Source organism: Diabrotica undecimpunctata, chromosome 9 (genome assembly GCF_040954645.1).
Source record: "Diabrotica undecimpunctata isolate CICGRU chromosome 9, icDiaUnde3, whole genome shotgun sequence".
In the NCBI taxonomy this organism is placed as follows: Eukaryota; Metazoa; Arthropoda; class Insecta; order Coleoptera; family Chrysomelidae; genus Diabrotica; species Diabrotica undecimpunctata.
The window spans coordinates 84,447,185-84,463,225 of NC_092811.1; the positions used below are offsets into that span (position 1 = coordinate 84,447,185).

Consider the following 16,041-nt stretch of genomic DNA (forward strand, 5'->3'; position numbering starts at 1 on the left):
TATCTGGAGAATATGGTGAATTATATGTCTCAACTAATTCAAAGCCGGATTGAGTGATTGCAGCTGTTGCAATAGCAGACCTGTTACTGGATGCATTCGGACGGATGCAAGAAAACACCTTTGCACGAATGCTCCTTACGGTGTTATTGTGGACGTGTACGTCCTCATCACTTTATAGGCCCCCATAAAATTATTAGACCCTCCGAGATATAGTAAACTGATCACCGGCATCCTTTGGAGATAGGTAGACTCATCACCGCAGATAGGTAAACTTATCACCAGAATTTTTGCCCCAAGGTTACTAATACGCAAGATTGCCTGTTACCTGTTACACTTCTCGTTTATGTGCTAATTTATTAAATTCAGAAATTTTTTTAAGCAAATTGCTTTAAAATAGATATTAATATCGTGTTTCTTACAGTGTGGCCTATTAGACGAATCTGCCAATCTAAACGGTTTTGAGATCTGTAAATTCAGTTGCATAGATTTGCATTAGTGTACTTTATAATGAAAATATATATGAGCATGTGCTATTTCCGTTTATATCGAAAATAGTCCCCAACTTGTTAACTAATTAGAAATCTATTTATTATGACAGAATGAATCAAAATGCTGAAGTACAGTTTCCTGGCTTTTATAAACGGTCAAAGCCTACTTGATGAAAATTATCCTGCGAAAACAGCAAAAAAATTTAAAAATTAAAATGTCTTAAAAACTTGAAACATGGAACTGAATTTAAAATTGTTCCCCAATATGGAAATGAAGAAAACTATGAAAATTAGAAACATTAGGAGATCTATGTGGCTAGGCAAAAGAAAATCACTAACCAATGGTACTGGGAACAGAGGACGGTTCATTTATACCGTCGATAGTGACATGGTTTGGGTAAAGGTTAGATTGAGGATTTGCGCGGGAATTGACGCGGCGGTTGGCGCGAACATTTCTGACAGTAGGATTTTGATTGGCGGGTGGAGCGGACGATATTTTCTTTATGAGAGGTCTCCATTTAAAAGGTAACCGTATGCCGTCATCTCTTTTATTGAGACAATTTAGCCTTTTCTCAATTTCCTTCTACATGGAGACGTGTCAATGTGACTTTAACAATTTAATCAGAAATCTAAAAATGTAATATCAGAAAGGGTAATCTACTTAAAGCAATAAAGTAATATTATGCCTTGTCTACAAGAAATATCTGGTACAGTTGACCAAAAAAACTTAAAACAAATTTTTTTCTGTTGATCAAAATGATCCGACACCAGTGCAAAACAACTAAAAAAGAAACAATATAAAATCTACTCACCAGTTGTATGACATTTAGCCTACACCCTTTCGTCGCAAAGTCCACAAAAGGCAATTCGATTTTGGAGTCTTTCGCAATTGAAATTTGAAATTATTGATAATCATTTTTCGTCCGCCTTGCTCAAAACGTAATCACAGAGCAGTTCACTATCCATGTTAAAGGAACAAGGGCAAATGAAGAGAAAATTTTCTTTTCGCATAGTTTTAGGTAACTATCAACTGAATTTTGTGGAATTCCCAAATAGAAACCAATAAATTAATTATATTTGCATGTAACACATCTATTTTAGATTTATTCTGTCTAATTACCAAATCTTAGCGGTTTGCAAGGGGTTTATGGTCTATGCCTGCCACGGGGTGCAGGTAGGCCAGTGATGAGTTTACCAATCTCTTGGGGTCTATTTTAAAATCCCTTCTTTTATGGCGGTGATAAGTTTGTACTATGTACGAAGGTATTTATGTTAATTGGTGATGAGTTTACGTGTACCCGTTATGGTATGACGTCAAGTAATTTTTAAATAAAATTAGTACCATAAGTACCTGTAATTGTGGTTGTCTGTATTTTGGTCTCTACGTCTTAGTGATGGATTCCAAACTAAATCGATTGTCATTAATCTTGATGCAAAGTTTTCTTGTTTGTTCAACTTGCACTTTAAACGATCACTGCAAGTATATTTTCGAATTTATGGTGTGCATCTGTTAACATTCGTCGTACTCATTTTATGGACAATTTTTTCATGTTCAATTCAGAAGTAAGTATATTATGATATACCACATGATACGAGGGAACCGCGTCTTCATTATTATTTTTCTAAGAGTAGCACGTCAAGCTTTCAGCACGAGATCATCGATCTTTGTAGGCGCACCACCTACATATTCGTCTATATACGAATGTTTACCATATTTAAAATCACGACACCACTTTTTTATTGTCATGTTCAGATTTCCCTAATGTGTCTCCCAAATCTTTATGAATTCGCGTTTCAACCATGTATTCTGTATATATTAGGATATGAATAAATAAATAGCAAATATTGCATTAAACGTATTAATTAGTTATATTAGTAATATAAAAATTGTTCAACATTTTCAAAATAGAAACAAAAATTACAAAATAATTAAATTTACAAATGTTCTATTAATAATTTACATATATTTAATGGAATGCTAAATGAAATTATTTCACCGTGATTCGAATACCATTTCGAATGCATTTTTTAGAATTCTTTATTAAATATGTGAGACACACGTGTATACGTTATTGTTGTAAATGAGTTGATGAGTGTATTTATGAATAAGCACGGAAATTTAAAATTGAATCATTGAAGAAAGTAATATATTCAATATAGGTAATTGTTTTATAAATGATTTTTACAGTATCAAATTAGTTTTTCAATAATTAATATTACATTTAAAGAGCACATATAAAAGTTTTACTAATAATAGTATTTCAAAAAAAATTAATTAATTTATAATTTTATTTTAACTGCCAGACTAAAAAAATGTAAATAGTCTTAGTGCCCAGCTAATTAAAATACTAGATTCTTATTATTTTTTTAAAACTTTGGTGGAAAAATCAGCTGGTTATTAATAAATATGGACCACACAAGCATTGGACTTCCGAAGTTCTAAGTTTTCACCCAACGTGATCAGAAGTCGATATTTGAATTCTTTGTGTAACTTGGCGTCGATTGATGTACCATTTCACTAATTTTTAATCATTTTTGCCAAACTTATGGTCATAACTTTTTAAATGGAAATGATATTAAAATGGAAACTAAATATTCGAGCTTGACTTTTCAATATGCATCGATTGATGTGTAACATTTACTATTTCGGCGACTTTATAACAATACTTCCGGTTGCAAATCTAGAACCGAAAGTCCAAGGTCAAATTTTTCACCGTTAATACCATATTTGGGTTATAAGCTCTCATTCAGCACCTCATTTGTCATTCGATCTATTTTATTAACGGAGGAATTGTGTTTATGGACAGACGGATGGACGGATAGACGGACGTGGATAAGGTTATCAATATATTTTTTTAATTTGTAAAATGGATGAAAACAATATATACTTATGAACGCAAGGTACCATTTTCTATAGAAAAATCAATATTAAATTTATTTTTTTTTTTAATTCTATGAAAACGACCATATCTTACTATCAGACAATTATTATACTTTGTTTTATTTAAAAACCAAAAATGTTTGGACGAAATGATTATTACTAAATTTTTTGAAAGTCATAAAATCGATCACTTTCACCCTTCAGGCAGGAAAATCAGACAACAAATTCCGTCAGACAATATGAAAAATTGTTTTTTCTGCTGTTAATGAAAGTATCTCCTGAAAAATAGTTGGTTTTCTGTGAATTTCGTCACAGTCGTTTTTCTGACCATGGTTCTTTACCGGAGCGTCCCCCATTCCTTTTTTTTTTTATTTCAAAGTAAGTACTCGATTAAATTTAAAACGAGTTCATGTGTTTGTGAGGTAAGAGTTTTTCCAGTCATAATCTAAAAAAATCAATAAAATATTTGTTTTTTTTTTCATCTCTTTTACTTCTGCTGACAATTAAACAAAACTGTATGTAAATTGATGGCAAAATAATACACTTACCATAAAATTTCAAAACTCCAATATAAAATTAGTTGTGAAAACAACTGTTTGTGCAATATAAGTAAATTCTAAATGCAAAAACAGGACAAAAAAACAGCAAAAATCCAACAAACTGACAGTCACAACCAAAAAAACCAGAGACGTCACAAATTGTTCAAAAATTATGTGTTTTATCTCGCCAGGTATTAATTACGCATGGGTAAAAAACCAAGGCAGTATCATATAAATTTTCGGTATGTCGTAAAATCGACATGTTTCTGAAAAATTAGAAGAAACCCGTCCCAGAACCAAAAAAAGTTGCAGAGAACAACCGTGTCAGAATCGGCCTAATGAAGCGATACTCAAAGTTTGGAGAAAGTATCTATCATAAACTTTTTGGTCGACGGACACTCTAACTATTTAAAGAACCATGTAGGAGACAATTCAAATGTAGTTAATTATGCAAATGTAGTCAGTTATTATAAAAAAAAGGAAATTTTAACTTTTTTAATTTCCCAACGGGGAATGAAAATGGCATATAAAAAATAAAAAGAAATAAAACATAATGAATTAGTCCATAAATTACTCTTGATATATAATGCTTTGTAATGAAATGAAATTAATTTTTTTTTAATATTTGAAGTCACGGTATTAATTTAATATATATAAAGTATACGTAACGTTTTCATGTATAAACAATTTTTAGGACATTATGCTGAGTAAAATCACTAAAAAAAAGCGTGGCACTTGGGTATTGCCGACAGAAGTGATAACATCTTGTAGCGTGGTATTACTATAATATAGGTTAATAAAATTTTGTGTTTGCTATTACTAAATTGTTAATATCTTTTATAATAGCAAGTAAATTGTATAAAATTTTAAAAATCTTCATTTTTTTCTTTAAAGATTTTATATGATTTTAGTAATTATATTTCATTTTCATTCATTAGATTCTAAAAATAATCATGAATAAAGACAATTTAAATAATTTTCATTTAAAACTTTTAATTTATAAATACTTATCTATAAACGACTATAAAATTTCTAAAATAGACTGTGGCTTATTTTTTTAAATTCTATGTATTTAATTTTATGTATATATATATATATATATATATATATATATATATATATATATATATATATATATATATATATATATATACGCCGGTATATTAGGCGCCCCTCCTTCCGGTAGGTATCTATGGAGGACTATAACGTTAGCCTTTTTTATTTTTCTGTACACCGAGCCAGGGCTGGAACGCGCATCCACTTAACCATTCGACAGTGAAGCGAATGAGAGTCGGAAGCGTGACCCGCTTGGCTATCTGACCGACAATTTTATTCAATTTTATATAATTTTGTTTAATTATTTATAATTTTTTAAAAGTTTTTCCGATTTTTTTAAATTTTTTGTAATTGTATTTAATTTTTCTTTATTTTTTTTTAAATTTTATTTAATTTTGCTTGATTTTATTTAATTTTATTTAAATTTATTAAATTTGATTATTGGTTTGTAATTTTTTATGTTTTATAAATTTTTATAATTTTAGTTAATTTTATATAATTTATTTAATTTAATTTAATTTTATTTTTATTTAATTTAATTTAATTAATTTTATTTAAATTTATGTAATTTTAGTTTATTTAATTTTATTCAAATATATTAAATTTTTGTGATTTTTTTATAACTTTTTATAAATTTTTATAATTTTAGTTAATTTTATATAATTTGATATAATTTGATTTAATTTAATGTTATTTAATTTTGTTTAAATTTATTTAGTTTTATTTATCTATATTTAATTTTTTTAATGTAATTTTATTTCATACAAAAATTTTAAAATCAAAATTAGCCAAGCCAAATTATGGAAAAATATACAATAGATATCCTTGCCCTGCAAGAAACGAAACAACTGGGAAATAAAAATAAGAAAAAGCACACTGTTCAAGAGTGAGGGGACCAAGAAATATTTTGGAGTGGGATTCATGTTGTCGGAGGAAGTAAACAAAGCAGTTGTAAATTTTCAACCAATATCAGACAGAATATGTTACTCGAAAGTAAGTGGAAAGTATAGGAATATAAGGCTTAGAAACCAAAACAGAGTTCTACGAAAAGCTAAACACCCTAATAGGGAATATACAGAAATACGATACAAATATAATAATTTAGCAATTATGTCACCATACATTGGTGACATGAATGCTAAAATCGGAAAAGAGGAAATATAGAGAAGAATAACAGGGGGACGAAGTTTACATAAGGTATCTAATGAAAACGCGAAATAGTTAATAGAATTTGCTACAGAGAACAAAATAAAGATAGTTAGCACAAGGTTTGATCACAAAGACATTCATAAGGTAACATGGACTTCTCCCGATGGAAAAATAAAAAATCAGATAGATCATGTCCTGATTGAAAGCAAACATGATAAGGCAATAATCGATTGCAGGAGTTACAGAGGGGCAGATATCAACAGTGACCATACACTAATAATTCTTCTTCTTCAAGTGCCATCTTCGTTCCGAAGGTTGGCGATAATCAGGGCTATACGTATTTTCGAAACTGCTGACCGAAACAATTCGTTGCTGCTACAGCTATACCATTCCCGTAGATTCTTTAGCCAGGAGTTTCGTCTTCTTCCTATGGACCTTTTTCCTGCTATTTTCCCTTGCATAATTATTCGAAGCAGTTCATATCTTTCGCCTCTTGTAATGTGTCCCAAGTATTGCAGTTTTCGTTTTTTGATCGTAAATATGACTTCCTTTTCTTTATTCATTCTTCTCAAGACCTCGACATTTGTGACTCTCTCGGTCCATGATATTCTCAGGATTCTGCGATACATCCACAGTTCAAATGCCTCTAATTTTTTGGTATCAATCTTTTTCAACGTCCATGACTCCATTCCGTAGAACAGCACAGAAAGTACATAACATCTCATCAGGCGAAGTTTCATTTCAAGGCTCAAATCTCTTCCGCAGAACACTCTCTTCATTTTAGTGAATATGGATCTGGCTTTTTCTATTCGTATTTTGATTTCTGCTGAGCTATCGTTGTCTTCATTTATAAAAGTGCCTAAATATTTGTATTTGCTAACTCGATCGATAATTTCATTGTGTAAATATAAATTTTGGACATTTTGTGTTGATTTAGATATTACCATAAATTTAGTTTTCCTTATGTTCAAAGATAGTCCATATTCTTCGCTGCAGTCTGCTATCTTATTCACCAATGTCTGTAGCTCTTCAAGTGTTTCTGCGATCAGAACGGTGTCGTCGGCAAATCTCAGATTGTTTAATCTAACACCATTTATTTTAATACCTACGGATTGCTCAGAGAGTGTTCTATTCATTACGTCTTCGGAATAGAGATTAAACAGGGTTGGTGACAGTGTACACCCTTGTCTCACACCTCGCTTTATTTCAATTTCTTCAGTGGTATTATTCTCTACTCTCACTACTGCTTTCTGATTGTAGTACATATTTGCTATTAGTCGGATGTCTCGTTTATCTAAATTCTTTTCTGTCAGGAGTCTGATTAGGTGATCATGCCGCACTTTATCAAAGGCCTTGTTGTAATCTATGAAACACATGAATACATCTTGATTTATGTCAAGACATCTTTGGGACATAACGTTCAATGCAAACAACGTCTCTCTTGTTCCAAGTCCATTTCGGAATCCAAACTGGGTATTATTGATGTCCATTTCCAGTTTTCTGTGTACTCTAGAGTGTATAATTTTCAGAAATATTTTCAGTACATGGCTCATCAGACTGATTGTACGGTAATCACTGCATTGTTTGGCATTTATCTTTTTTGGTATAGTAACAAAGGTGGATAAAAGCCATTCTTGTGGTATTTTTCCTGATGTATAAATGCTATTGAAAAGTTTAACCAAAATGTGAATCGAGTCTTTTTCTATTAGTTTAAGGATTTCCGTTGGTATTTCATCTGGACCTGGGGCTTTACCATTTTTCATTCTTTTTAGTGCGTACATTACTTCTTCTTCCGTTATTTCTGGACCTTCGTCTCCTTGTATGTTACTTAGCTCAGATTGTTGTCTATCATCTGCAAAGAGTTCTTCAATATAGTTTTTCCATGTCTTCAACTGTTCTTCTAGTTCTGTTATTATGTTTCCGTTGACATTATACAGGGTATTTGGCTGCTTACGTTTTTGTGTACCTGCAAGTTCTTTCACTTTTTTATGTACATTAAAAATATCATGTTTTGCCTGCAATTGCTCTATTTCTTCACATTTTCTTTTATAAAAATCTTCTTTTGCTATTCTGATTTCTATTTTGATTTCTTTCTGTATTTGTTTATACGTTTGTTCGTTTTTTCCTTTCATTATTCTCCGATTGTCCATGAGAAGAAGGATCTTATCAGTCATCCACCTTTGCTTTATTTTTGGTTTTTCTTTAGTCAGATTTTCCTGATGTATAAATGCTATTGAAAAGTTTAACCAAAATGTGAATCGAGTCTTTTTCTATTAGTTTAAGGATTTCCGTTGGTATTTCATCTGGACCTGGGGCTTTACCATTTTTCATTCTTTTTAGTGCGTACATTACTTCTTCTTCCGTTATTTCTGGACCTTCGTCTCCTTGTATGTTACTTAGCTCAGATTGTTGTCTATCATCTGCAAAGAGTTCTTCAATATAGTTTTTCCATGTCTTCAACTGTTCTTCTAGTTCTGTTATTATGTTTCCGTTGACATTATACAGGGTATTTGGCTGCTTACGTTTTTGTGTACCTGCAAGTTCTTTCACTTTTTTATGTACATTAAAAATATCATGTTTTGCCTGCAATTGCTCTATTTCTTCACATTTTCTTTTATAAAAATCTTCTTTTGCTATTCTGATTTCTATTTTGATTTCTTTCTGTATTTGTTTATACGTTTGTTCGTTTTTTCCTTTCATTATTCTCCGATTGTCCATGAGAAGAAGGATCTTATCAGTCATCCACCTTTGCTTTATTTTTGGTTTTTCTTTAGTCAGAATTTTCTTCATAGGACCTGTTATCGCCATTTTTTACGTTTTGCCATTTTTTATCTATGTTGTTCGTTGGCTGAGATGTTTCTTTTTCACGAAGTATTTTGAAATTATTATTAATACATTTTTGCAGTTTCTCCTTTACCTCCAGGTTACATAAATGACTGACGTCTATCTGATTTGCTCTTCTTTTCTGCTCCAATAATAACAGCAAACTAATAATAGCAAAACTAAAACAAGAACTACCAATAATACCAAAACCTGTTAGAGATGGATTAAATTACCAATTAGAGCGCCTTCAAGAGAAGCAGGTTGTAAACAGACTAGAAGAAGAAATAAATAAAAAACTAGAGAGTCCAGTCAAACAAGATATAGATGAAGAGTGGCAGACCATACAGACAGTCATGTCGGAAGCAGCGGAAAAGTATAGGAAGAGAGCACATAAAAAGACGCATGACTGGTTAGATGAAGAATGTAGGAATGTTTTTGGCAAGAAGAAACAGGGCAAAACTACAAAGAGATAAAGAAAATACCCAAAATTCGATCGAAAACTATGTGGCAAGAAGAAGGGAAGTGAAAAAAATTTGCAGAAAAAAGAAAAGAGAACAGCTAGAAAAGTAATTGAAAACATATAAAAAACCTATATAAACAAAGAAATAAAGAATTTCTACCAAGAAGTTAAGAAATCCAGAGAAACTACAAAGAATAATACCCAGTATTGCAGAAACAAAGAAGGCTTACTTCTGGGTGAAACAACAGACAAATTAAACAGATGGGCGGAATATTTCGAAAATCTATTAAATACAGACCAACAAGAGAAACTTGAGGGAAATCAGAATTGGCAAGAAGATGAAGAAGGGACGTGCGAGGAACCAACTTTGAATGAAGTCAAAGAAATAATAAGAGACCTAAAAAATATCAAATGTGCAGGAGAAAATGGTATCCTAACTGAGATTTTTAAGGAAGGTGGCGAAAGATTGAAGGAAAGGATATTTCACGTGACACTAATAATTTGGCAAAAGAAAGAAATGCCGAAAAAATGGAATAGCGCTCTTATTTGTCCTATCTATAAAAAGGAGACAAAACAGAGTGGGAAAACTATAGAGGTATAGTGCTATTAGAAGTAGTCTATAATAAAATACTTGCAAGAATTATTAGGAAAAGAATAATAAAATATGATAACAAAGTGATTGGAGAATACCAGGGATGTTTTAGATCAGGAAGAATAACTAGTGATCAAATAAGTGTGATAAAATTAATACAAAATAATAGCTATGAACAAAACTTAGGATTACATATACATACTATTTATCGATTTTAAACACGCATATGACTCCCTAAACCGAACGATGCTATATGAGGTCATGAGAACATTAGAGATACCAGAAAAGCTTATAAAGCTAGGAATAATGACGCTTAGGAACAAGATGAATAGGGTAACAATAGAAGGAAGCTTTTCAAGACAGTTCACAGTGAATAGAGGTTTAAAACAAAAAAGATTTGCTATCAACGAATTTATTCAACCTAGTATTAGAACAAATCGTAAGAAGATCAAATGTGAGCACAACCAGGACTATTTTCAATAGCAGGGAACAGTGTATAGCGTACGCGGATGATGTGGTGATACTAGCGAAAACAAAAACATTAGAAAAAGTTTTCCAGAAATTTGAGAAAAAGCGAAAACATGCGGATTAATAATAAATCTAACAAAAACCCAATATATAGAAATGAGAGGAGACATAACAAATAATATCAAATATATCAAAATTAAAGTAGCAGAGACTGTCTAGAGTTTTGAAAAAGTGTCAGAATTTTAATACTTAGGAGTAACCATAACGAACACTGAAAAAGAAGAAAAAGAGATAGACAAAAGATTAATGAACGGAAGCAGAGCGATAGGGTCAGTAAATTCATTACTTAAAGCAAAAAAATGTGTCAAGAACAGCTAAACTGCGAGTCTACAAAACAGTAATCAGACCCACAGTGATATATGCCAGTGAAACGTGGATAATGAACCAACAGAAAAAAAAAGAAAGTAGAGGTCTGGGAAAGAAAGTTATTATTATTATTATTATATTATTAATTAGTTTAGCTATTGTGTAGCATTTTTACCAAAAAGTTAACTTTCGAAAAAAAAAGTGTTAGTCTAAAGAAAACCGTATCTTTATAAAAATCACAAAATTTAACAATAGGTAATAATATATTGTGTGCCTGTTATCAGGGTTGACTGGAGACAAAAAAATTACTAGCAATCGCATGTCCTCTAAATCACCATGTCAACAGTTAAATGAAGTAAACAGTATGTTGTTAATATTTACGTAATATACAACAAACACATGTAGAATTCGTACACAGGTTTCAGTATCTTATAGTAGAATCATATACTAGCGAGTTGATTCGAATTTGCTGATATAATTAGAAAAATGCAAAAAAACACAGTTTTTAAAATAATAAACGGGAAATCCCAGTGGTTGGCTGTATGCCATAGTTTAAAAAAACGTTCATTATATATATATATATATATATATATATATATATATATATATATATATATATATATATATATATATATATATACTTTGTATCGATTCTCAGGGATTAATCCATATACACATATACTCAATGAGATTAAAAGTGTTTCACCCAGAATGAATTTCTTGAACTTTTTTTTTGGCAACATGGTAGATTTACATCAAGAATGAAAGATAACGTTGTCAAGCATTTTTATTACCAAGTAATAAAAAAAATGAATATGTGTTTGGCCACCCCGTAGCTGAATACACTCCTGTATACGTCTAGGCATTGACAAAATGAAATGATCGATGTCTGCTTGTAGCACCTCGTACCAAGCAACTTGAACTTCATGTATTAACTGTGCCAAAGTATATGGAGGATGGTGCAAGGTGGACAGTCTCCTTTCTATCATATCACATACATGATCGATGGGATTTAAATCCGGAGCACGGGGCGGCCACTAAATTTAAAGTTGGTTTCTTTGGCCATCTCTCATTTCAATTCTGTCTACACTGGAATATACAGTATTTGTCCTCCGTCTAATATCTTCATTCCTGATATGATATTTTTTGGATACACCACACGCTCTCCTTGGAAAATCCATTTCTACTACTTCTATTCTTTTTCTATCTTTTTTCGTGATCTGCCAAACTTCTGTTCATAAATCATAATAGGCTCTACAAAGCTGCATTCTGTTTTCGATGTCTCTTTTGGTAGTGCCTTCTTTAGATATTATAGATCCGAGATAGTTATATTCATTGCATGTTTTTGTGTTTCTAATTTCTAACTGGAGCATCTTCATCATCTCCTATTTTAAGATACTCTGTCTTTGACATATTCATATTGCATATTCATTTTCCATATTCTTTCGAGTAAAAAATATTATTTTTAAAATCATTGAGTGCCTAACTTTAAGTTCAAAATAAGTTAGGCACTCGATGGCTAACTATCGGCTACTTCTTCATCAGTTCCAGGTGAAAATTCTGGGCTTATTTATTTTAAAACACTGTTTTTAATTCTTAATAAAGCAATTCAGCAAAAAATGTGTGCCGTAGATCTTGTTTTCTCTCTTATACACGCTGCAGCCCGAGTGCTTGTCCTGTTATGAGCGCTTCATTAAGGATTAAAAAACAGTGTTTTGAAAATAAATAAGCCCAAAATAGCCCAAAAGCAAAAGTTCAAACCTTGTTCTATCATTTCCCGATGAAGGTTTTAACTTGAATTTAGGTACTTGGTGAATTCAAAAATAATATTTTTACTTGTGTTTTTGACCCTTGAAAATCGTCATTTTGTGTTTTCTTCAGTTTTGAATTTTTTATGACTAGAAAACGATCAATTTTACAGAAAAATTACAAAAGACCCATTTAGAACAGAATGATCCAAAAAATTAAAAAAAAAAAATGTCTGGGCCAAAAAGTGGCTTAAAAATGTTGAACAAAGTAATTATGCAAAATAATCTCATTACAATATTTTTCCGAATGAAACCGGGCTTTTCTTGCCTTGTTTATTATACTTCGAACAATATCGTTTATAAAAAGAGTATCATTGGAATAGATGTTCCACTGACCTTATAATAAGTATGATAAGTATAAAAAAACTTATCACTAATCACAAAAATGTTTGTGCTAATGGCATACAAAATTATAGTAAACTTGGAAATGGTAAAACCCATTAAGCAAATGAAGGAGCCGTATATCGTAAATTAATTTATCAGTAATTTTAAATCAATAGTAATTATTATTTACTAAAAGAACGACAGTTAAGATTTGATTTCACGTATAGCGCCTCTGTATACTAGCTTATACGTATTTCATCCTAAAAGGACTCTTCAGAGCGACCGTTTACAGAAGCCCCGAACGCGAAAACAATCTTTCATGTCGAAAAAGAAGCAACAATAAAATGGCTTCAGTATGGACGCTATAGAGACATCTCATAATAAATCACGAAAGTAGAAATCCGAAGATTTCTATTGACGAAACCAAAATTCAGATTTCTGCTTTAATCTGTGCCTTCTAAGAATTGCAAGGCAAAACAGACGTTGCTAAAGATGTAAAGAGAGAAATGGGGAATTATGAGTACAAGAAACCAATTCGCCAAGGATTTTTGCTTAGTTGAGGAAATATGTTGTAGAATGCAATTTTAAATTCTCCATTTCTCTCTTTACATCTTTAGCAACGCCTGTTTTGTCTTGCAATTCTTAGAAGGCACAGATTAACCCATTTATACCCAGATGGTCGAACGACCCATGGCACTTAAAGGTCCTTCACGGCGAGTTTAAATGTGTGACTGGATATCTTTGTTTGTTTTACTCTTTAGGTCGGCTTCACACATGGGATCCAACGTTGGCACCAACGTTGGGTCAACTGTGTTCCCACGTTCGGTGAGGAACACCCACACATTGAGTTGAGGCATCAACGGCAACACCAATATTAGCGCGAATCCCTTTGATGTGTACGCAAAAACCGACACTCCACGGAAAACTCCCAACGTTGGAGCAAGTCATAAAAACATTGGCGTCAACATTGGCTCTAACACAGTTTTGTCGGTACACACATTGGACGAACGTTGTTGGGGCCAACGTTGGTCAGTATGTGTGGAGCCGGCGTTATAAGTAGTGTCTTTATTGATTAGTATAGACTAAACATTTGTGAGAGTAACTTGTGAATCGATAAGCTTTTGAACTTTTGTTCATTTTTGAAAGCTGAACAACATTATTGGTAAGTTTTTATTTATAGATTATTATGAATATTTTTTTGGCGTACAGAAAGCAGCTCAGAGACTATTGAGGGTGGCGTGTGCATAAAGAACAGTCTCTGTTGAGGCGTTGGGAGTTATCACCCGGTGTATTCCGATGTACGTGCTAGTGAAGGAAAGAAGAAGAATATACGAGAGAAGAAGTGAAGACATAGCACGAAGTCGTTGATTCCTAATATGAGAAGATGGATGGATTGCGGGCACCGTTTGAATTACTTCCTTACGCAGATGCTCACAGGACATGGTTGCTTCAGGGCATACCTTTACAGGTTTGGAAAGGCAGAAAAGGACGAATGCCTGTATTGTGAAATATCGGACGCTGTCTCACACACTCTATTGGTATACGATAGATGGAAGTAGGGTGCAATCAATCACGGAACTGGTGGAGGAGATTCTTAGGTCGTCAGATCGGTGGCGAGCAGTTCAGAGATATGTGAGAAGAATATTGGAGAGAAAGGAACAAGAAGAAAGGCTACCCGAAGAGAGACGGGTGCCCAGGAGCAAGCAAGAAGATAAGGCTGAATAAGAAGGGGCGAGATTGAACATGAACAGGGAGGAATAGAGGTAGAGAAGAATTCAGTCGTAGCGAGAAAGTCCTAGAATGCCTGAGAATTGGGCGTGAATAAGAGATCGGGTAATTCACCGCTGAGGAGGGTGTTTTTTTTAGCAGGTAAGTCTTTGGCATTGACGACGATGGTGTCCGAATAACCCTAGCGGGCGGCCTCGGATATCGTCGTGGCCTCGCTGGAGGAGTCCTGCATAACCAAGGCTGGAAGACGGTTCTGTCCACCTTCTAGGACTGAGGTATGTTTCGAACATTTTGACCACCCCCATAAACGTCAGTTGCAGGCAACAGCCGAAGTAGATATTGCAGAGCCTATTCAAAGTGAATCTGAAGGGGAAGAGATTATAGAAGAAGCGAAAGCTGATGATAAAGGACAAAAAAGAAAAAGGTGGTCAAAAAAAAGTAAAGAGAAATTTGAGCAAAACCATCCGTAACTTTGAAATAAAAGATAAAACTGAAAAATCAGATTTTGCTACAACTTATTTACCTCATGATGTATGCACATCAAAATAATCCTAGGCTTGAACTGGGGACAAATGAAATATACACATTTCTAGGCATTCTTTACGTGAGTGGATATGTACCTGTCTTACGAAGAAGAATGTTTTGGGAAACGATAGAAGGTACGCATAATAATCTAGTTGCAAAGTCTATTCGTCGAAATCGTTTTGAAGAAATTTTCAGGTACATTCATGTAGCGGACAATAACTATCTACCTAGAAACGACAAAATGGGGAAACTAAGACCTTTGATGGATATCAAAGCAGCTAAAACAAAAGTTGAAATCACCCAACCTAAAGTTATTAAAAAATACAGTACATTCATGGGAGGTATTGATTTATTAGACGGACATATCGTATTGGACCTGAGGTATGGGTACATACCATTTAGAGGAAATACATGATATGTACCCATTTTGTTGCTCGACAATATGGTTACAAACATGATAACTTATATTTTCGAAGAATGGTGGTGTTATCATTGTTACAAAAATATGGTCACATACCACGTTTTCCTCGACAATCACCTTCCTCTATTATACCAGAAAGTCTAAAATCCAGTGGACAGCACCTTATAATATATGGACAACCGAAACGTCGTTGTCAACTGTGTACAAATAAGACAGTTACAGCATGTCAACGCTGCAATATACCTCTGCATGACAAATGTTTCAAGGAATATCACAAATAATTTATTTGTTATTTTGTTTACTTTTGGATTCATTGTATAAATGTTACATACAAAAACATATTTTTACATGCCGCATTTGCCCAAGTGGTCGATAACGACCCATGTATATATGTCTACTATTAATGACGTCAT

At 32.6% G+C, this 16,041-nt stretch overlaps 1 protein-coding gene across 4 annotated transcripts in view; it reads left to right on the plus strand.

The window, feature by feature from the left end:
* The window catches only part of LOC140450208 (choline transporter-like protein 1), a 258,955-nt gene that overhangs the window by 149,415 nt on the left and 93,499 nt on the right, over window positions 1–16,041 (plus strand). The window lies entirely within an intron of this gene.